Source organism: Cupressus sempervirens, chromosome 1, assembly GCF_028749045.1.
Source record: "Cupressus sempervirens isolate cs-2001-9-10 chromosome 1, ASM2874904v1, whole genome shotgun sequence".
Lineage (NCBI taxonomy): Eukaryota > Viridiplantae > Streptophyta > Pinopsida > Cupressales > Cupressaceae > Cupressus > Cupressus sempervirens.
Window position 1 is genome coordinate 632,930,874 of NC_143118.1, and position 24,782 is coordinate 632,955,655.

General features: G+C 34.6%; 2 non-coding genes across 2 annotated transcripts; both read left to right on the plus strand.

The window, feature by feature from the left end:
* Positions 1-24,286: 24,286 nt before the first annotated feature.
* On the plus strand, positions 24,287-24,358 carry TRNAQ-CUG (transfer RNA glutamine (anticodon CUG)). The gene has a single exon. It is a non-coding gene; the product is annotated as a tRNA-Gln (tRNA).
* Positions 24,359-24,453: 95 nt separating this feature from the next.
* Positions 24,454-24,527, plus strand: TRNAN-GUU (transfer RNA asparagine (anticodon GUU)). The gene has a single exon. It is a non-coding gene; the product is annotated as a tRNA-Asn (tRNA).
* Positions 24,528-24,782: the final 255 nt, after the last annotated feature.

Genomic DNA, 24,782 nt, shown 5'->3' on the forward strand with positions numbered 1-24,782 from the left:
AATGTTCTTATCATATACTTCCAATGATATCTTCCGTGAGTTTCACGAATACCATCTATTATCCACATTGTGCTATCAAAGTTAGTCCCTACCTTTGATCAATTATATCAACGATGCTTCAAATTTTTCAACCTGCATTCCATCAAACGTTCATCACTCACGGACCCCTATAATACATGCATGTTGACAAGTGGCATTTGCTGGTGATATAGTGCTGATCCGATAGAGTTGCAGAAAGACACGTGTATCTCATGAACCGAAACACATTTTAACGATCACTTCAATAAAAAGTTAGAAAACCAGGATTATTCTGACATATCTCAATTTCACAAAGATCCAATGGTGGAGTTGGGAGTTATGCCCCTCGCACCGAGACCCAATTTGATTGTTTGCATTATGTAATTGTTATTGTTGAGCTGATGGAGGTGCAAATAGTGATGTATATTTCATGATTCTGGACACATTTTGGAAATCGCTCTGGTCCTAAATTAGAAAACTAGGATTGCAAACACATATCCAAAATTGAGCTCGATCCAACGGTTGAATTGTGAGATATCACCCCTGAAATGTGACTTTTTTTTTCTGCCATCAGATAATCTGGGATTTCTTCTGCTTGTATATGTTTGTTCCATTTTAAGATGGATGAATTCTAATGTAAGCTCATTGATTAAATGGAGCAGGCTATCTAGTAAATAATTCAATAATTCATAGCTATCTTATTGTTAGAATCCCTTGAAATGAGGAGCTTTAGCACACACAGCACTAAAAATAGAAATCGGTTGATGACTTCAATTGCATGTCTTCTAATTGAGAGCCACTTTTATGGTGTTGGGCATTTGAATTATTACACTCTAAACTTCTATACTGAAAGGTTGACCTTGACCATTTAAGCCAAGATCTAAATCTACAAATTGAACCAATGAGCCACCTTGAACTTCTAAAACAGTTTGAACCACCTCACTTGAACTTCATCTTAATTTGCACCTCTGCACTTTCTTGAAGTCATGGAACTAACAAACTAAACTTGGTGAATACATTGGGATAGAATTCTGAACTTTCTAACCAATCTTCATTTTGAACCCATTTGAACTGCTTTGAAGCACTTTGAACTACTTTGAACTTCAATTCGAAGTGGTTCAAAAACTCTGAACTTGAGGTTTTAAAACTGTGACCACCTTGGGTACTAACACTATGAATGGGGGCCCTCAAAGCTTTGATACCATGTAAAAGAACACAACTTCACAACATAAAATTATTCTAAGGAGCTGGGTGAACTTGACATGTTAAGGAGCCGAGTGGAGTTATCTCGGTAGTAGTATATGTTGAGTTGCTTAGAAACAATGAGACCTGAGCAAACTTGGTCACCAAAGGAGGGTGGAGTGTGGAAGAATCAACACCTGACCAACACTATGACTAAGTGAACTTGATTGATGAAGGAACCAAATGTGCTCAATCTACTTGGTGAAGAAACTCAGTTAGAAAATTGAATGAACTCGATAGACACAACAAAACTTTCGCTTACCAAGTTACCAGAAAGAGAGCTTAGTTAACTAAGGAATCGAGTGAGTTAGCAATAGACAAATTGACTGAACTTTTCCACCAATAAAACACAAAGAATGATAAGAAAGAACTTGCAACTCTAATCTTCTCAAATACTAAGCACCATGTGATAAAAAATAGAAAGGAGACAAAAAAGAGTAGTATGCCTTCTTGCATGCTTTATATTCATAAATTGATTAAATTGAATACAAATCAGGGAGCCTAGGGCTTCAACTAGAAACAAAATTCTTTAACCTATAACTTCTACTTGAAATACAAACTTGAAACACTACAAGGTTTCATACAATAACACGTGTAGAGAAATCATTGCTTCACAGGATAAAATAAAATGAACTTACAAATTGATAGGGAGATTCAGTACATGTTGTTGCATACGTTGAAACTGAACTTTCCTTCTATCCTCTGAACTCTGCTCTGAATATTCCTTTCACCTATGCTCTGATCTGTTGATCTTCTTTCTACACATTTTGAATGAATGAGCTTTATCCCTTTTGTCTTGCATCAAAAACATTTCCCTTTTTTTTTTGAATTCAAATTCACCTACCATGTTGAGTGTTGTTAGGTGGGTAGGTGGGTGTGTGGCTCTAGGACAACCAACTAATTTCAAATTTCTAATAGATTGATTGTTATGAATTTATTTTTAAATGTTAGTGTTACAATTATTGATTAAGAACTAAAAGCCATAAGAAAAATGTGTTTATGATGAGGTCAAGGAAATATTCATGAAGATTTTAGCAGAGGTCGTTGAGGAGGTTTTTAAGTTGGATTTGGTGTTTACCAAGAATCTTTATTTCATTGAGTTGAAAGATGAATATTTTACAATTGATGTCACTCATAATGCATGGAAACTGGCAATGCACAAAAAGGAGTTGGGTACCCTAATTGAAGAAGATGGGCCTTCATTTAACATCAATTTGTTCAAACCTTATTTTGAAATCACATAAATTTCACATGGGAAATTGGGAGGAATTGAAGCCCCAAATTTGATGAATGAGCTATTGTGTTAGCCATGGATGTAAAAATATTTGGGCCTAGACCTTATGACTATGTAAGATATATTGCAAAGTGTATTCATTAACCCTTTCATCAATTTTAAAGGTAGTGAGAATCCCATTTTCAAGCATTATTCATTATTGATGCATATGGTGTTATTCTATGGGTAGTGGGTGGGGATTTGGCTAAAGGAGTTAAGATTAAATATTAAAAACAAGGATGGAGAAGATCAACTAGAATATTTATGGACTTAAATTTGGGATTCAAGGTATACACTCTTAAATTATGTAAAATTTGAAGAGTTGTATCATATGTCCAATCTTCCAGTTAATCCGTCTATTTCAGGAGAAATTAAAATATTTTTGAGACCTAATGGTCTAAAGTAGGTTGTTAACCACAATTGGGGTGATTGATACATGTATACAATGATTTTACATGTTTTATGGGGTTTTGAAGATGTGCCATATAGATTTCCGAAATCTATCCCAACAACAAATAATTTGGAGACACTACATGCAAGTGGAAATTCCCTCCAAGATCTCTTATTTTCAAAGATTTGACTATTGTATTATCTAGAGCATATGAAGTTATTGATAATAAATTGCAAGAGGAATTTTACATGTTGCACCATACTACCAAGAAAAATCATGACCCTAAGAGATATATCCATACATGCATAAAGATGCAACATCTAGGAGATTGCCCCGATGTAGGCATTGAGAAATAAGAATTATTTGGGAATTTAGAAGCTGGTGAAGCTGAGAGGCTAATCGATGAATATAATTTGAAGTTGATGGAGTAGAAATAGGAGTTGGCACAATTCATTATAGAAGCCCATGATTTAGAAGAGTAAGCTACTGATGATACAATCTTGATATATTGTATAATTAAGCTACAAAAAGAAGAGATTTATAAGGAAATAACAATTGTCACTAGATTGGGTATTCATCAAGATGTCAGATTAAATGAATACAACTCTTTTGTTTCTAATGATAATTCTATTAAGTCAGGAAAGAACCTTTTTAATAAATTCATGGGGAAAAGGCTTAAGTAATCTATCCCAACTATAACCCCTAATAATGAGGAGGCATTTTTATTAAAACTCAAAGATGATATAAGAACATAATTAGAGGTTATGACTCTTGAAAATGGAAAGCAATTTTTAGTGGAAGCTGGTGTTATTTTGTTTCTAGGATGGGACTTGGGTGCCTCATTTATTTTTGATAGCATGCTCAGATACGAGAATAAAGATTTCAAATTGGATATAAAAGGGTGAAGGATATTTTTATTAGATTTAGATTTATTGAATATGAGAAAACCATGTTGTTCTAGGCCTTGTATCCCCCACATATGAGGCCCACACATTATCAATGCTGACAAAACATTTGGCCATATGATGATACTGAAAGTAGGGGACATTAAAAGCTAATGTTGATATGTCAAGGTTGAATGAAACACATGTCATTAGAGTGGCAAGAGAAAGGTATTAGTATAAGAAAATGTGTGATGAATGCTTCAAGAGAAGAGGACAACCAATCCCAATGTTGCTGACCCATGATGACATGAAATGGAAAAATAAATGTGACAAGTTACAAGAAGAAAATAAAAAGTTAACAAGGCAGTTGCAATTTGTTCAAGTTGATAATGTTGGTTTATTATTAGCAAACATATTTGGAAACTTGAGGGTTCATTTGGAGTCATTTTTGGATTCATACCAAAGGAATTATAATACTAAATTGTCTCATGATTGAGAGAAGGAAAAGTTGGAAATGAATTTAGATGATGATGTGAATGCTAACATAGGTCAATCTAAAGTGATAAAAGGGGAGTTTAGAGTAGAATTAAAGATTGAATTTGAATGATTTATAGAACTAGTCAAACATGACATCCCATCATTGATGACCAAAAATAGATAAATTTATGAAAATGACAAAAGGATTGTAAAATGCCAAAAACTACTCGAGAATTCCCTTGTTTCTATCAAGAGGGACAACTTTGAGTTAAAGGAAGTGATAGAGCACATGGAATGATTTGTGGCATTAGAGATCCTAAGAAAAAATATTGTGGAGGATGTAGATACTTATATTTCACCTTGGAATACATGCAATATGTGGCTAAGTATGAAAAAATCCAAGGGGATTCACATCTCCATAACTAAATCTATCTAATATCAAATTTGTTAACTAAACTTTTGTATTTAATTTAGTTTCATCGGTTATGTTTTGTGAAATATTGAATCATTTCATTTTGTAACTAAATCCTCATCTTTATATAGAGGAATGCAAAAGTTTTGATTAAAAAAGGCAGGAAGAGTGTCTTGAACCCAAATAAAATAAAGACCATCTCTGCTATAGGCCATTACAACCAAGCATCAATGAACCAAACTATGACCTAGTGGTTAGAGTCCTACACAAAACTTATAGAATCACAAAATAATAAAAAATATGCCATGTTCTTCGAATAGTTTAAGCCAATCAAATCTAAAGCTAACATAAGTCTAAATTATAAACTACTAAACTTACTAACCAAAATAAAGATTTTGCTAACCCAACATTAGTGGGGATTAATATGATAATAGTAATGAGAGACCAAATCGATAGCATCCAGAACATAAAAAATGAAGTTTAAAAAATCATTAAAAAAGGCTATAACCAACAAAGAACTAAAAAGTGCCAAAGGTAGAAAAGGGAAAATATACATTAACAATAGATTATACAATATATACAATATTTTTTAGATTTTGTTTCCCTGAAAGTGTGAAACTATGAACAATCATATGTATGAGAAAAATAGATTGGTTTATTTTAATGCAATATAAGGATCAAGTGTTCAATATTCTAGTGATTCCATCTTTCATTTTCTTTAATCAATTTCTCTATGATGCTATTATAGTTTAACTTGAGTTTTCAATTTGAAGATTAAAGTGGAATAGTGATTTTCAAATTCTATTATATCATATTGGCCTTTCTGAAAAGAGTTAAAATCAATGAGACTAACTTCAAATCCATATTTATATTATGATTCATTTGGATGCCTTCGAAGTGATATTTTTTATGTTAAATTATTAAAAGTGTCTCCACAATTATACATTTAGTTAATTGAATTGAATTGATAAGGAGTCACCTGAGATTGAAGCATTGGTTAGAGTATTTCATTTGAGTTAATATTAAGAAGACATTTTCAAAATCACTTCCAATTCATATTTCATATTTACATTCTTCTAGAATAGCTTTGCAACATTTTAGTATGAAGTAATTAGGCAAGTTAAAATTTGATTGAACTAAAGATTTAATTTGTTAGATAATATAAGAATTTATACATGAAACTACTATTTGTTGTAAAATTTCTCCATATCATACCAAGAGATTTGGCTTGAAGTATAGGATGACCCATATTGATTTTGTTAAGTCTAAAGTGTAGAAAAATTTGATCATTTAGGATCATTCCTCTCACTTGACCAAATTAAGTTTGAAGATCCAAATAGTGAGTAGGAAATGTCAATGGATTTCCAACCAAATAATTCGAGTACCAACACACCCATTCCCTTCCAATGAAGATACTTCTGCAAAGACTTCATTTAAAGATTGTTCAAATGAACACCTCTGCATAATGTGTTTGATTAAAGACCCAAAAGGTTGTTAATTTTTTATAACTCAACTATTTATTATTAATTAACTAAAACAAAATAGTGAAAAAAAAATAAAATAAGCCACACACACATAGGCAATAATATAGATATACCCAAGAAACCCCAATTTGGAAGAAAACCTACAATTGTTGGATCTCATATTTAGCGTAACAACAAAGTTTCTCTCAAAGTCTAATAGAATCTAATTTTAAAATTTTCTATTGCAATCATACATTTATAGAGCCTAGCTTCTTTTCATATTTGAATTATTTTTCTTTCTATGAATTTGATGTGCAATTGATGTGTAACTGGGTTATAAGAAGTTAACATGGTATCAGAGTCATGAACTCTATATACAAAGCTAAGATCTATGACACAAATTATGGAAAAAAATTAAAAAATTGTCTCCAGTTTCTTTTATGGCTATAACAACTAGTGATCGAGTAAAGACAGGTTGTAGGTTGACTATGGTGACCATCATTTGGCATAGAGTTTGCACGATATGGATCCAAGGAGCAAGGATGGGTAGTGTAGAGACTTTGAGGAAGTTATTTCTAGTAGGAAGATATTTCCTCAAAATATTGAGAGGGAGACATTTCCTAGATATGTTGAGAGGAAGAGATTTCCTAAAGACATGGGTCTCTGTAGGATCATGGTCAACCAAACTATGGCCTTAAGTGGTAGTGAAAAACCAACAAATAAGGGTTATGTCAACTTACTACATAATCTTAAAGTTTTGTACTTTATATCAAAAAGTTGTAGGAAATTGAATGTAGTTTCTAAAATACTAGGCCTTATCTGGAGAAAAAATTATTTGATTGGTCAAAAGTTTGGATTTTAATGCAACATTACAAAAATTTCAGGGCGAAAGTAAAAAGTAGGTGTATGTCTGACCACCTTAATTAGAATCAAATGATAACATTTTTTAATATAATTATAGATATAAAAAGTAGAATCATGCCTAGATGTGACACATATTTGGGGTAATTTTATTTCAAATAAACAATTAAATATGAATTTTCTACTATAATTTTTCTAGAATAAAAAAATTCATGTGTCTAACCACCTTCACTAGAAAAATTTACCAAATTAATTTTTTTTCTTTATACTAGGCAAAGCATAGAATGTGATACAACTTTTGGATTTCAAAAATATTGTACCATTTGAAAGTTATAGCTATTTTTCAATCAGTACATCACTCAACACATTACAAACATCTTCATTAAAAATTAACTAATAAATACTTATCGAACTCAAAATTTGACAACAATTATATTGATGGAATCTTGAGAGTGTTATAAAAAAAACCTTTTTCATTTCATTGAATTTTGATGAAAATAATATTGTCAAATGGCTACTCGAAGTCTGAATGCCAGTGAAAGTCTCTCAAACACAATTTTTGAGTTGACCAAATAGGTTTGGTAAATACCAAGCCTAATTGGGTACTTTATTTCAAATCAGGTATCTGATAACACATTAGATACCCAATATGAAATTGGGAACCCAAAAAGTGGTAGCCCTAATTTTTGAAAATTTGAAAATTAGAGGCAAACTGCCCAAATATTGGAGGGTAACCACAATTTAAGAAATGTGGGCTTTATTATTATTATTATTACATATAATTATGATTATTATTATTATATATAGTGATATTATATTATTATTATATAGTAATATATATAATTATTAATATAACTAAATATAACATAGTAATATATATGGTTATTATTATTATTAATAAATATAATATAGTAATATATATGATTATTATTGTTACATAATCTAGTAATATATTTTTATTATATTAAAATATATAGTATTATATTATTATTAAATGTAATATTTTCATGAAATGCATCAAAAGGGGTCATAGGTTAACCTATGACTCCTTTCGATGCATTTGAACCAACCAAAAGGGTTTGTAGGGGCCCTAGGGCCCCTAGGGACATATGTTGTCATGAAATACATTAAAAGGGGCCATAGGTTAACCTACGACCACTTTCGACACATTCGAACCAACCAAATGGGTCCTTCAGGGTCCTAGGTCCCCTAAGGACATATGTTGTCATGAAATACATTGAAAGAGGTCATAAGTTAATCTATGACCCCTTTCAATGCATTCAAACCAACCGAATGGGTCCCTAGGGGTCTTAGGGGACCTAGGAACATATGTTATGAAATTTATCGAAAGGGGTCATAGGTTATTGTATGACCCCTTTCGACATATTCGAACCAACCAAATAGGTCCCTAGGGGTCCTAGGGCCCTTAGGAACAAATGTTGTCATGAAATATGTTGAAAGGGGTCATAGGTTATTATTTGACCCCTTTCGATGCATTCAAACCAACCGAATCGGTCCCTAGGGGTACTAGGGCCCCTAGGGACATGTTGTCATGAAATGAGTTAAAAGGGGTCATAGGATAACCTATGACCCCTTTCGATGCATTCAAACCAACCAAATAGGTCCTTAGGGGTCATAGGGCCCCTAGGGGCATATGTTGTCATGAAATGAGTTGAAAGGTTGATGCATTTGAACCAACCAAAGGGATCCCTTGGGGTCCTAGGGCCACTAGGGACATGTTTTCATGAAACGTATCGAAAGGGGTCATAGGTTATCATATGACCCCTTTCAATGCACTTTAACCAACCAAATAGGTCCCTAGGGATCCTAGGGCCCCTAGGGATATATGTTGTCATGGAATGAGTCGAAAGGGGTCATAGGTTAACCTATGACACCTTTCAATGCATTCGAACCAACCAAATGGGTCACTAGGGGTCCTAGGGCCTCTAGGGATGTAGGTTGTCATGAAATGAGTCAAAAGTAGTCATAGGTTAACTTATGACCCCTTTCGACACATTTGAACCAAATAAATGGGTCCCTAGGTCCCCTAGGGACATATGTTGTTATGAAATGCATCAAAAGGGGTAATAAGTTATTGTATGATCACTTTCCACACATTCGAACCAACCAAATGGGTCCCTAGGGATCCTACGGCCTCTAGGGACATATGTTTTCATAAAATGCATTGAAAGGGGTTATAGGTTATTATATGAACCCTTTCGATGTATTCAAACCAACCAAATGGGTTCCTAGAGGTCCTAGGGCCCCTAGGGACATATGTTGTCATGAAATGCATCAAAAGGGATCATAGCTTATTGTATGACCCCTTTTGATGCATTTGAACCAACCAAATGGGTCCCTAGGGGTCCTAGGGCCCCTAGGGACATATGTTGTCATAAAATGCATCAAAAGGGGTCATAGGTTAACTTATGCCCCCTTTCGATGCATTCAAACCAACCAAATGTGTCCATAGGAGTCCTAGGGCCCCTAGGGACATATGTTGTCATGAAATGCATTGAAAGGGGTCATAGGTTAACCTATGATCCATTTTGATGCATTTGAACCAACCAAATGGGTCCCTAGGGTTCCTAGAGCCCCTAGGGACATATGTTATCATAAAATGCATCAGAAGGAGTCACAAGTTAACCTATGACCCCTTTCAACAACAAACCAAATAAGTTCCTAGGAGTCCTTGGGCCCCTAGGGACATATGTTATTATGATCTCTTTCGACACATTCAAACCAACCAAATGGGTCCCTAGGGGTCTTAGGGCCCCTAAGGACATATGATGCCATGAAATGAGTTGAAAGGGGTCAAAGGTTAACCTATCACCCCTTTTGATGCATTCAAACCAATCAAATGGGTCCCTAGGGGTCCTAGAGCCCCTAGGGACATATGTTGGCATGAAATGCATCAAAAGGGGTCATAGGTTAACCTATGACCTCTTTCTATGCATTCAAACTAACCAAATAGGTCCATAGGGGTCCTACGGCCCTTGGGGAGATACGTTGTCATGAAATGCATTGAGAGGGGTTATAGGTTATTGTATGACCCCTTTTGATGAATTCAAACCAATCAAAAGTTCTCTGGGCATCATAGGGCCCCTAGGGACATATGTTGTCATCAAACGAGTCAAAAGGGATCATAGGTTAACCTATAACCCCTTTTGATGCTCATAGGTAAACCTATGACCCGTTTTGATGCATTTGAACCAACCAAATGGGTCCCTAGGGCTCCTAGGGCCCTTAGGGACATATATTGTTATGAAATATGTCGAAAGAGGTCATAGGTTAACCTATGACTACTTTCGATGCATTCAAACCAACTAAATGGGTTCCTAGGGGTCCTAAGGCCTCTTGGGACATATGTTGTCATGAAATGCATTGAAAGGGTTCATAGGTTATCATATGAACCCTTTCGACATGTTTGAACCAACCAAATAAGTTCCTAGGGGTCCATAGGCCCCTAGGGACATATGTTGTCATAGAATGAGTCAAATGGGGCCATAGGTTAACCTATGACCCCTTTCGATGCATTCAAACAACCAAATTTGTCCCTAGGGGTCCTAGGGCCCCTAGGAACATATTTTGTCATGAAATGAGTCAAAAGGGGTCATAGGTTAGCTTATGACCCCTTTCGATACATTTGAACCAGCCAAATGGGTCCCTATGGGTCCTAGGGCCTGGAGGGACACATGTTGTCATGAAATATGTCAAAAGGGGTCATAGATTAATCTATGACCCCTTTTGATGTATTCAAACCAATCAAATAGGTCCCTACAGGTTGAAGGACCCCTCGAGAGATGTGTTATCATGAAATGTGTTTAAAGGGATCACAGGTTATTGTATGACCCCTTTCAGCACATTCAAACCAACCAAATGGGTCCCTAGGGGTCTTAGGGCCACTATGGACATATGTTTCATGAAATGCATCGAAAGGGGTCATAAGTTATTGTATGATCCCTTTTGATGCATTTTAACCAACCAAATAGATCCCTAGGGGTCCTAGGGCCCTTAGGGACATATGTTGTCATGAAATGAGTCGAAAGGGGTCATAGGTTAACCTATGACCCCTTTTGACACAATCAAACCAAACAAATGGGTCCCTAGGGGTCCTAGGGCCCCCTAGGGACATGTTGTCATGAAATAATTTTGACACATTCGAACCAAGCAAATGGGTCCTAGGACCCCTAGAGACATATCTTGTCATGAAATGCATCGAAAGGGGTCATAGGTTAAACTATTACTCCTTTCAACACATTCGAACCAACCAAACAGGTCCCTAGGGGTCCTAGGGCCTCTAGGGAGATATGTTGTGGTGAATTGAGTCAAAAGGGGTCATAGGTTAACCTATGACCCATTTTGATGTATTCAAACCATCCAAATGGGTCCTTAGGGGTCCTAGGGCCCTTATACATATGTTGTCATGAAATGAGTTGAAAGGGTCCCTAGATGTTCTAGGGCACCTAGAAACATATGTTGTCATGAAATGTGTCCAAAGGGATGCATTTTAACCAACCAAATAGTTCCCTAGGGGTACTAGAGCTGCGAGGGTCATATGTTTTTATGAAATGAGTTGAAAGGGGTCATAAGTTTTGACACATAATAGTAATCACAATAATAATATATATTACTATATTATATTTAATATTAATAGTAAAAATCATAATAATATAATATAATAATCATATATATATATTAATATATTATATTTAATAATAATATTAAAAATCATAATAATATAATATAATAATCTTATATAAATTAATATATTATATTTATAGGTCATAATAATAATAATATAGTAATCATATATATCATTAAATATATAATATAATATAATAATAATTGTATATAATAATCAAATTTGTTCTTATAGCCCACACTTGCCAAATTTCTACTTCCCTCCAAAATTTGGGCATCCATTTTGGGTACCCAATATCATATCAGGTATCCGATTTGCGATCGGATACCCAATATGGGATCGGGTACCCAAAATACTGGCATGCTTTTTCCAAAATATTCTATGCCATTGTAGAGCTGACAATCACTTTTTTTGCAGGCCATTTTCATGGATTTGGAGAAAATTGATTTTTTAGGGCCCAAATGATCGAAAAAGTTTCTATAATGTATTCAATTGGGTGTCTGATAATATTTTCTAAATGGGGAGCAATAGTCGTCGAAAGGCTAAACACAAAGGGAAGGTATCAAATGAAGACATTGCAGCATATAGGGTAATAGACAAGGTAAATCACTGAAAGAAGAGACAAGGTATGTTAAATGTGAGTCAAATTTACGATATATTGATCGAAGGTGAAATCATGGAGTCAGATAATGAATATGTGTAGTTGGGGAATGAAAATGTAATAATCAATAGTGATAACATCAAGATTGAAAATTTAGAGAATGAAAATCTAGAGACTAAAAGTTTACCAGTTCATAATGTAAATTGCATGGTTGAACATGTCAAAAATTACAGTGCAGAGGAATGTTACATATCTCCTAATTATAATCGACACAAAGGTTCTAGAACACCAAAATGGATAATTGAATTTGATGAAACAATAATTACCAATTTGGAAGCAAAAAAATCAAAAGGAACCATTCGATTATGGGCTTCAAGACTATATAGGATGTTTTTCAACAACAAGACAGTGGTGGAGCAATGTTAACTTTTTATGCACTTATTAAAGATGCAAAAGATGAGACCTATGATTTCCAAATTGAAGATTTGTGTCAATAAAAAGTTAGGAAAAAATGCCATTATTGTAAAAAATCTTTTTAGTGCTCTCAATAGCATTGGGAAAAATAGTAGAGAGAAGGATAAGAGAACTACTCGAAGGGTTATTGCAACCTCTTTGGTAAGTCATCATTTGAGAAAGGGTAGATATATGAGACAAACTTGTATTGACTTGAACCTAAATTATATTACTTTGAGAAGAACACTTAGTAGATGACTGAGAATTGACGATCCTCTTCAAAATGAAACATGGGGTTTTGATGGTAGATTTTCACATTTTGATAAGAAGTTATCTAATGATGTGAAGGAAGAAATTACATAGTTTTGTCACTCTAGCTCAAGAGTATCACCCAATCCTAAAGATGTGTTAAAGTTGAGAATTGGAATCAAAGACTGCACACCACATCCTAAACATTATTTGGAGGTAAGTCAAACTATGTTGGTCAAACAATTTAAAGAGAGTCATCTAAGATTTCATATATCGCAATGGCTTTTGAATCTTTGAAGCCATTTTATTTTGTGCTAGTCAAAATTTGAAATACATGCTATTGCAAATATCATGTCGAGTTTTCTATGCACCATGAACTATTACGCTTCATTCGTTCTACTTTGCATAGTAAAGAAATATTGGAGAATTGTGGTGCTAGTGGTCTTCCAAAATCATCAAGAGACTTGCTAGATCTCATTTTTTATGTCATAGAGTTTATGGTTGTTTCTTTTATAGAAATGCTTTCTTAAATGATAAGTGTTCAAAATGTGGTGGCTTATCCAAGTTTGACACATGTTTCCATGAGAGGTGCAAACAAGATCTTGGGAAGACTAGTAAAAAAAATGGTATATAAAATGGTGAAATACACATTGAAGAGTGGGGATGAGCGCTCTAGATGTGAATTGGTTGCAAAAGAAATCAGTGTGGCTAGTTTTATTTTAGATTTCAAGAAAAATATTTTCTACAAGTATGCAAGACATAGTCATAGGTCTTAGTGGTTGGATCAACAATTTAGAATGTGTAAGGAGACTTTTCCCATTGGCACTATTATATCAATTGTTGACTTTATTGAGAACTACACATTGTAGCCTCAAAATGAGACACAATCTCAGTATTACAACTTCATTTAGATTGCTACTTTTGTCCACATAACATATAGACATGCCCCTAATAGTGTAGAAGATAATCAGAAGATTATTAGAGAGTACCATTTTTATATGAGTGATGATAGATCTCACTCTCACAAGTTTGTGCAAAATTCTTTTGAGAATTATTTTGATTCTTATAGGAGCATGCAATTGCTATGGATAAAAATATCATTTGGTCAGATAATTGCATAGGTCAATTCAAGATTGCTCGCATATTTTATTGGTTGTGTAGGATGTACATAGAGAGGGGGGTGCCTCATATTTGGAGTTTTTTTGAGTCCGACCACGGGAAAGGGGAACATGATGGAGTAGAGGCCTGTGTGAAGAGATCTCTAGTTAAGAATCATTTGAAGATTTTAGGAGTAGAGCTTCTTGATGCTCGTAGCACTATTGATTGGTGTAGTTCAACATTGTCATAGGGGGGAATCTTGATTTAGTAGCATGCAGGTTCTTTTGGTTGGTTGAGGAATGGTCCATAGGTGATAGATTAGATTGTGCTACAGTGAGAGACTCAAAAAAAATGCTTTCATTCTGGAGCTCTGATTCTAGTACATGGACCATTTAGACATGATAGCTAGCATGCATTTGTCCTAGTTGTTTTTAGTGTGATTCGGATCACTGTGATTTGAGTGAGTGGGTGGAGACATGGGCTCCACATTATCTTACTCCATTGTCTATCATACCCTCTATAAAAAATGATGACATAGGAAGTTCACATGAGCATAACCATCTATTAAATCTTCTTCAACTAGGACATGTTTTTGCACTAGTTGCACCACAGGGGAATGGTGAGAATTTAAAATATTGGTTAGCACATTGTATAAGTGGTAACCAAAAGTTAGCACAACTGATTACAAATAATGATTGATTAACATATCCTACTGGTTTAGTGATTTTTACTGGAACATAGTTGTAGACATACATGCTTAGAAGGAATGAAATTTTTGCATTCGAAGGCTATCAGAAGCACAAAACAATTCTTATATATTCACATCTTATTATAGAAACAAATGTGAAGTTGTTGAAGCATCAAGGAAGACCAAAAGTAAAATAAATTTTCACTATTACTTAATCTAATCATGAAGCCCTATTGGAGACCCTAAAATAGAGAGAGGACCCTATTGGAACACTCGACTAGGTATATTTACTTATGTTATTTTGTTCATAATGATTCAGTGAACTAATGATTATCTTGTTTAATACAATAAGTTACTAATATTTTTTATGATATTGGAATGTAGGTACATCATGAAGAGTAGCCATGCATGAAGATAAAAAACTAAATAAGAAGCAGAATGAAGAAAAATCTATTCTATTTTTGACACTAGTTTTATTGACACTACGATTTTTGACACTTCGATTTTTGATACTATGATTTTTGGTAGTTGTGTATTGATGTAATAATGATGAAACACTTGAGATATTAATAGTGTAAACTTGTTGATTTAATGTAAGTAACAAAGATGATTTTACTTAATGCAATTTATGTGGAGGGACCTAAAAAATGATTATCTTCATACATACTAACGCCAAACTTGCACTATGCTGAATGGAAAAAACTTTTAAGAGAGATAAAAAATAATGTTTTTACTTAATAATAACCCTACTGACACCCTTTTTGAAGCCATGGAGAGCCTCCATTGTTCATGGCCACCCCGTATTGGAGAGCCTCCAAGGTGCTCTAAGTGCATTTCAAGGTTGATATTTCGAGGGTCATAACTCAGAGATCATGAGGGATATCAATGAAATGTCAAATTCTATAGGGTGGCCATGCCGAGGCCTACAATAACCTATCTCATTTTTGAGAGATCACATTCCATTTGGATTGTGCACAGTGATCTTGCTCAATGCCAAAATTTCTAGTGTGCCTCAGTTCATAGGTGTATCATAGTGTAACTTTGAAACCAATCATCTTGGCATTGAATCATCAGAATCATTAGCTTTGGATGGGTGGGTGAACCTTAGTGACGCTCTTGTTCTAGCCATGGAGATCCTCCATCATTCGTGCCCACCCCATACTACAGAGTCTCTGAGGTGCTCTAAGTGCATCTCAAGGTTGATCTTCCAAGGGTCATAACTCGAAGCTTATGAGGGCTATTGATGAAATGTTAGATGCTATAGGATGGTCATGCCAAGGCCTACAATATCCTATCTCATTTTTGAGAGATCACATTCCTTTTGGATTCAGCACAATGATCTCGCTCAATGCTAAAACTCATAGTGTGCCTCGACTCAAGGGTGCATCATAACATAACTTTGAAATCACTGATCTTGGCATCGAATTGTTAGAACCATTAGCTCTAGATGGGTGGGTGAACCCGAGTGACACCCTTGTTCTAGCTGTAGAGAGCCTCCATTGTTTGCAGCCACCTCATACTGAAGAGTCTCCAAGGTGCTTTAAGTGTGTATGGAGGTCGATCTTTCAAGGGTCATAACTCAGAGTGTGTAAGGGCTATTGATGAAATTTAAAATGCTATAGTAAATTCAAAACAAGTCCTAAAATAATCTATCTCATTTATGAGTGATCACATTCTGTTTGGATTCGGCACAACGATCTTGCCCAATGCCAAAACTCGCAGTGTGCCTCAGTTCATAAGTGCATCACAGTGTAACTTTGAAACCACTTATCTTGGCATTGAATCATCAGTGCCATTAGCTCTGGATGGGTAGGTGAACCCTGGTGACACCCTTGTTTCAACTATATAGAGCCTCCATCATTCATGGCCACCTCATACCAAAGAGTCTCCAAGGTGCTCTAAGTGTGTCTTGAGGTTGATCATCTGAGGGTTGTAACTCGGAGCTCATGAAGGCTATTGGTAAAACATTGAATGATATAGGACGGTCATTCTAAGGCCTACAATAATCTATCTCATTTTTGAGAGATCATAATCTATTTGGATTTGGGACAATGATCTCGCTTGATGCCAAAACTCACAGTGTGCCTCAGTTCATAGGTGCATCAAATCATTACTTTGAAACCATTGATCTTGACATTGAATTGTCGATGCCATTAGCTCCAAATGGGCTAGTGAATCCTAGTGACACCCTTGTTCTGACCATGTAGAGCCTCCATCATTCATGGCCACCCCGTATTGAAGAGTCTCCAAGGTGCTCTAAGTGTGTCTCAAAGTTGATCTTTCGAGGGTCATAACTCAAATCTCATGAAGGCTATCAATTAAATTTTGAATGCTATAGGATGGTCATGCCAATGCCTAAAAATAACCTATCTCATTTTTGAGAGATCACATTCTATTTGGATTTGGTATAGTGATCTTTCTCGATGCCAAAATTTGCAATGTGACTAACTTCATAAGTGCATCACAGCGTAACTTTAAAATCACTGATCTTGGTATCAAATTGCTAGCACCATTAGCTCTAGCTAGGTGGGTGAACCTTAGTGACACCCTTTTTTTAGTTGTAGAGAGCCGCCATCATTCATGGCCACCCCATACTGAAGAGTCTCCAAGGTGCTCTAAGTGCATTTTGAGGTCAATCTTTCGAGGGTCGTAACTTGGAGCTCGTGAGGTCTATCGATGAAATATCGAATGCTACAAGATGGTCATGTCAAGGCCTAAAATAATGTATCTCATTTTTGAGAGATCACATTCTATTTGGATTTGGCACAATGATCTCGCTCGATGCCAAAACTTGCAGTGTACCTCAGTTCATAGGTGCATCAGAACGTAACTTTGAAACTGCTAATCTTGGCATTGAATCATTAGTGCCATTAGCTTTGAATGGGTGGGTGAACCCTAGTGACACCTTGTTCTGGCCACATAGAGCCTCCATCTTTCATAGTCACTGTGTACCAAAGAGTCTTCAAGGTGCTTTAAGTGCATTTCGAGGTAGATATTCTATGGATCATAACTCAGAGATTGTGAGGTTTATCGATGAAACGTCAAATGCTATAGGACGGTCATGCTGAGGCCTAGAATAACCTATCTCATTTTTTAGAGATCACATTCCATTTGGATTTGGCACAAAAATCTTGTTGGATGCCAAAACTCACAATGTGCCTCAGTTCATAGGTGCATCACAACATAACTTTGAAACCCCTAATCTTGGCATCAAATTATTAGTGCCAATAGCTCTAGATGAGTGGGTGAACCCTAGTGACACTTTTTTTCTGGTCACAGAGAGCTTCCATCATTCGTGGCCATTCCATACCAAAGATTCTCCAAGGTGCTTTAAGTGTGTTTCGAGGTCGATCTTCCAAGAGTCGTAACTCAAAGCTTAAGGGGGCTATCGATGAAACTTCAAATGCTACAGGACAGTCTTGTTGAGGCCTACGATAACCTATCTCATTTCCAAGGTTCTCTAAATGCGTTTGGGCGGGTGAACCATAGTGACATCTTAAGGGATTGCAAAGATAATTTCAAATTAAACATATATGATACCATTTCAAATTAAACATTGCATCAAAATTTTATAATAAAGATTGTTAAAATGTTATTCATACTTTATTGCATTTGAATCAAATATAACAGACATGATCAAAATGAATGATATTCCATAAACAAGAACAATACACATGATCCATGATAAATTGAACAATACAATACTAAATTAATATGTATATCATTGTACACATAAATGACAAAAATATATTTTAAAATGCATACATCCATAAAAAAATTACACAAATATATATCAAAGTTCATGTATCCATAGACAAATTACACAAATATATATCAAAATGCATAGATCCATATACAAAATGTTGCTGATCATGCCATCAGAATATGTATAATATCAATGTTTCTATATACAATGTGGCATATGTCATCTCAAAATGTCTCATGATGCATCCTATGACAACTATGCTATCCTATGCTACTAGTGGATGATCAAAATGCAACCTCTTCACTGCACTAAGTGGATCAGATGCCTCCTACATAAACAACAAAGAAAAACCCAAAGTTAGACTACTAAATTTATATGGTTCTATGTATCTAACATTGAAATACTCAAATGCATAATGATCTTTTTTTAATAAATATTTATAGTATTAAACTTTCATCATAAATACCTCTCTTGTCAACCTCTTATGCTAGTCAGGAGTCCTCTCATATGTCCTCAACAATGCTTGAACCTCATTGATTGTGACCTGTGTATGTTCAAGTATGTTTGTCATATGAATCTACAACTTAAACTATAACATTATAATTCATAGCATGCTAAATTTATAACATATAATCAAAAATTCAAACTACAACTTACTTGTAGCAACTCCTCCTCTAGATATAATGGCTACATCAGCAAATATACAAAACTCTGGCATCCAACCTCTTGTGCACTAGGTGTTTCCTATGAGATACAAAATACTAGTTGTTAATATCATGGAAATTAGATTTGAATTTATTTATGAAAATAAGGAAAATAAAAAATAAATGATACTTATACATAGGATGGGGCTCTCACTGTGAATGGAAATGTTAGAGGGTCTACATCATGGAATCTACAAAGACTCATCACTAGTAGCCATGCCATATACAATAAATAATGTAATTAAATTTCATTACCACAAAAATTTTACAAGAATGCATCGATATTTAATCACTTTAAAAGTACCTAATTACCTTTCCCTTATCAATACATTGTGCCTCATCCCCTGCACTCTACCCTCGACTGATAGGTGATACTTGTAAGAGACAAGAAAGATTAGAAACCATATATGCTCCAATATCAAATAGAAAAATAAATGAGAACACAACATAATGTACCGTAGATGTCTCAAGAACAAATGAAACAACTGAGAGCATGACATTGTCAACCTATTTGAGCTCCTCATCAGTCATCAACTAAACATGAATGAAGATCACATACATGTATAAGTTAGTATGGGTTAAAAATTAAAATTATTCTATTATAAAGATTAACTTTAAATCACATATGTCGTAACAAAAAAATGTACACACATATTGACACAGAAGCACTCCATGCCTCTACATGCCCCTCCTCTCTCACATCAAGGTGTGTGGCCTCTGTATGTGCATCTGGTGTATCCTCCTCAAATACAAATTGATACTCAGAAAGATCACCTATGGGACCCAAAAAAATATTCTTGCACGTTATGCAAGTATGGTGCACACAAACATGTGATGAGCTCACTGATTATGAACTCAGGCCAGCATGGAGGCAACCTTGACCTATCTTGGGATATCAATAGGCTACTCAATCTATAGATAGCTCTAATAGTCTAAGAGCTAGCCTTTGCAATGATATTAGGATCCTACACTTAAGGAGGGGGGAGAGATTAGTAGGGGGAACAAAAGTGCCAGCTTTTTTTCACTGGTCAAAGTGTTTATCTCGAGGAGCTCCTCCTCCTACACCCATATTGGGCTTCATGCTCCAATAGTTCACCTTGAGGCCCAACACAAATTTGGCATACAAATTTCTAATGAAATAAAATGGCACCTCTAAATTGTTGTGTAGAGGGATGTCCAAAACCATCCACCAATGATCTCAAAATTTCACATCCACAACCTTATTTGTGTACCATTTAATTGATAGTTTGGGCTTTGTGTGTTCTACTTGTTTACTAGTTTTTGGGTTTGCAAAAAGGCTAATCATATCATCTTTAGTTATATTTAGGGTCGTAACCTCATCATAGTCCAACCCAGCATCAAACATGGCATGCATTTGGTCACGCCAGCGAAGAGCAACATTTTGTTCATTAGTAAGTGTTTCAGTATTATCCACTATGGTGTTTAACGTGGATAATATGGAAGCCAATGTGAGTATAGTATTATATGTGGTTCACAAAACCCTCAGTTCGACAAGAATTTCAAATATCAAATCTTCAATTTGAGGAGGGTTTTGAGGGGGTAGGGGATTGTTTGGTGGACAGTTTTGAGGGTGTACTAGATCATTTGGTGGAGGGTTATGAGAAATATTATTTCTTGGCTCAGTGTCATCATTTGGGTCAGCCATACCTATTAATTTACAAAACATAATTTCTATTAAAAATAACCCAAATTTCAACAATTTCTATTTAAAAATCTAATTTTTAAAAAATTCAATTAAAAATAACTAATTTATAATAATATTCATTCAAAACATTAAAAAAAAAAAAAAAAACTTACCCTTATTGTATATCCGTTCCAAAATTCGATACTCGAATGGATGTAAACACTCAAACAAACAAAAATGCAATGTGAAAAGAGCTCTTAGTTTTTTTTTTTTTTTTTTTTAAATCTATGTTATAGGTTCCAAGTATCTGATATGAAATCAGATACCCAATATAATATCGAGTATCCGATATGAAATCGGATACCCGAAAAAACTTGATCCTAACTTATTAGCTTTGGTATCAAGATGGGTGGAAAAAAGTTAGAGCAGATTTTGAAACGCTTTTAGACATTTTCAAACTCTATTCTTTTCACATCGTCACTTTTTGGCACACAATGATCTTGCACATACCCACATTGAAGAAGTGATTTCTTGGTGGAAGAGTATTACCTGGATATCGAAAGGAAGAGGTTTGCTCGAGATCTAAAGAGAAAGGAAGATATTTTCCTTGGATAAATTGTGTGGAAGAGATTTCTTAATTCATGTGTTTTATTTTTTAAAAAGATTTTAAATTACTATGAAGGGAGAGAATTTCAGCTAGAGAAGCAAAGGTGCAATTATTCTTGTGGATATAAATTGCTATACTTTTAGCTATGAATTTTTCAAATTCTTCCCAACATTATTTTTAGCAAAAAAATTTGTGTGCATGTTTAGTAAGAGCTATTTTCTTAGTAGAGAGAGGATTGTGAGGCTGAAGTTATTTTTGTATAACTGCAATGACAATCTTGTAGTCTGGTATTTCTCTTGAAGCTGGATAGAAAGTGTAGTTGCAGGTTTTCTTCATCAGAGATTGAGTGGAGAATTGGATAGAAAAGATCCAATACTTTCCTATTGGCTAATAGTTAGCAGATTTACGATAGTAGATATATCGACAAAGCTTTGGTGAAAAATAAGTTTGTATTCTTCAGAGACAAGTTGGGTGTTGTAGAACACATTCTTAGTTAAGATGGAGTGTTTGTTTTTTGTTGTTTAGCTCGGAAGATGGAGTGGGGTTGCTTTAAAAAAAATTGAGTTGGATATTTAGTAACAACTTTGTTTTTACTCTTTAAAAGAATATTTTTGAGTTTGTGAGTTTGAGAAAAATAGAAAGTGATTTTATATATGATTTAAAGCCTAAGAAAGCAGTAAAATATCTTTTGTTGCAAGCTAAGTAAAGCAATTGGGCTCTCTCTCTATATATAAGATTGCATTAGCAAACTTGAAAACTTGAAAATTGGATTCTATTAGACTCTAAGAGAAAGTCTGTTGTTAGGTTGAATAAGAGATCCAAAAATTACAGGATTTTTGTAGGTTTCAATAGCTCTTTAAGAAGTCAAATCCTACTTATGGCTGGTAGGTAACTTGGTCTCTCAAAGTCATTTAGAGAAATCAAGTGAAATATAGAAAAAACTCTTGCAACTTGTCATCTGCCAGTTTTTAGCGAAGTACGCACGTATACTTCCTCCTATCCAGCAAGCCTCTGCAGATTTCTTCACTACAAATGGACTCGGATATTCATTTTTCATAATCAAGAGCTTGAGACAAATGGAATTCTTGGGTAAAGTTACTCAAGAGAGATGGGGTAGAAGAGCTAGCAAAGATCTCGATGAAATTATGTTAAGAGTGGTGGAGAATCATATGGATGCCAATTTATAGGTTCCTTACCTATCTGAACATGGTTTTGTTCCTTCACCAGTATTGCAGGAATGTCTGAAGAGGCCTATTTTAACCATTAGCTATAGGACTTTCAAAAATTCCAAACCAGTAATAGAAAGAAACATATAACTCCTACAAAAAAAAGGTAGGCCAAAATGAGGCTGGTAAGCCTTGACTGGTGGACAAACAAACTTATATAATAAGGAGTTCCCCCTAATTTGAAACCGAAGGAGATAGAAGTTGAGAAGTTGGAGAAAGAGAAATTGGACGACATAGATGGGTAGTATAATGATATGAAGTAGATTCTCAAGTCATGATATTAATAAAAATGTAATAACAAAGTAAGATTTTTGTTTATGTATTGTCACTGTTAAGGATTGATATTTTCTGATCTGAGACAATTATATGACATGCTGTAAGAAAGCAAGAAAGAATCCTTATCACTTTTTCCAAAAATAATAGACCTTTGTAACTGATTGATGTTAACCTGTGCAAATTTTTTTGGTAATGAGGTGGATATATTTTATATTCTTGTCTAATCTTAGTTGATTGCTGTGGAGATCCTTCGTTAATTGACTCTTTCAATTTTCTAAGGACCCTGTTAAGACTGAACAAATTAAACATCACAAGCTAAGCTTCATTGCTAAGACCTTCATGATCATCCAAATAAAACAAAAACAAATGATATTGAAAAGAAATCTCGGATTTATATATCACCCAGAAATGATTAAATATGGGTTTTATCTGACTGTTTGATGACATAGCATAGAATCTGAAGGCCCATCTTCAAAGAGTTATTCTTAGCATTGCCTAATTGTTACTGAGAGTTCCGTGGCTCAAAACCAAGTCAACCTTTGAATACCTAATTCAGTGCATCAGATTATGTCATATGATATTTGGAGATTCACTCTCAATGCAAACAGTTTACAATTTCAATTAAGCCAATTCATTTTCTTTAACTAGATACCTATTGTTAACTTAGGTACCTATTGTTAAATATGGATGGATGGATCGAATGTCATCATATATATTGTTTTTACACAAGGTTCATATACATATATTGACAAATTAATTACCATTTTTGAGAGTTGTAGCTTTCAGATACATATATGGACAGATTTCTGAGAGTTAAGGTAACACTATACTGAATTTACGAAAAGACAGTTGATTTATAAGTTCACTAATAGCTTTGAGTTTATAACAACCAATCTACATATATGAAAGCTACTCGCTCAAATCAATTCTTCAATATCTTTGTTTTCTTTAACTCTCTTTAACTAAAAACAAAACAATCTCGGCGTTTTAATTTCCAAATTAACATTCGAATAAGTTTATGTTATAGGAATAGTTAATGGTTAATTAACATTTGGCATGCATCTATTGCAATTGGTAATGGTCATTTTGTCATATGTACATTTGGTATGCATATATGCACCCTCTTGAACTGCAAACAAAGAAAGTTTTGAATCATTTGGTGGATCTTGCATTTTCACTTGTTTCTGTTAAGATTTTATCTTCTTCAAACCAACTAATCTGCCTAAAAAACATTGAAGGAAGCACGGAGAAGAAAATTTAGTTTTTATATTGCACTCCAAACTCTACAAATAAAAAATGGTAGATCATACAGAGTTTGATAATTCGGTACATTAAATATAAAATATTAAAAACGAAACAAATGAATTGGCCCCATGGTCTAGTGGTGAGGACATTGGACTCTGAATCCAGTAACCCGAGTTCAAATCTCGGTGGGACCTTTCCAAAGAATAATTTATTTTTCGTAAAGATGTTACCACTTCTTGAACTCTTGGTACTAGTAAAATTGATTTTATTATACATTTTCAACAACAAGGCTGGAATAGCTCAGTTGGTTAGAGCGTGTGGCTGTTAACCACAAGGTCGGAGGTTCAAGCCCTCCTTCTAGCGTATGTTTTAATTTGTTTCCAGTGTTGAACAGTCTGTATATTGTATTTTGTAGGAAGCCAATTATTGAGTCAGAAGATTACAGCATGAGCTGACAATATGATCAGATGATTACAGTCAGCATGAGCAGTTGCATTTTAGCTTTCTCCATTTCCAAGTAATAATTTACATGAAACTTCTACTCTGATCTGCTCCATGAGCCAGAAAATTCGACTCATTTGTTCCTCATTGCGTCCATTGAACATCTGGCTGGTTTCA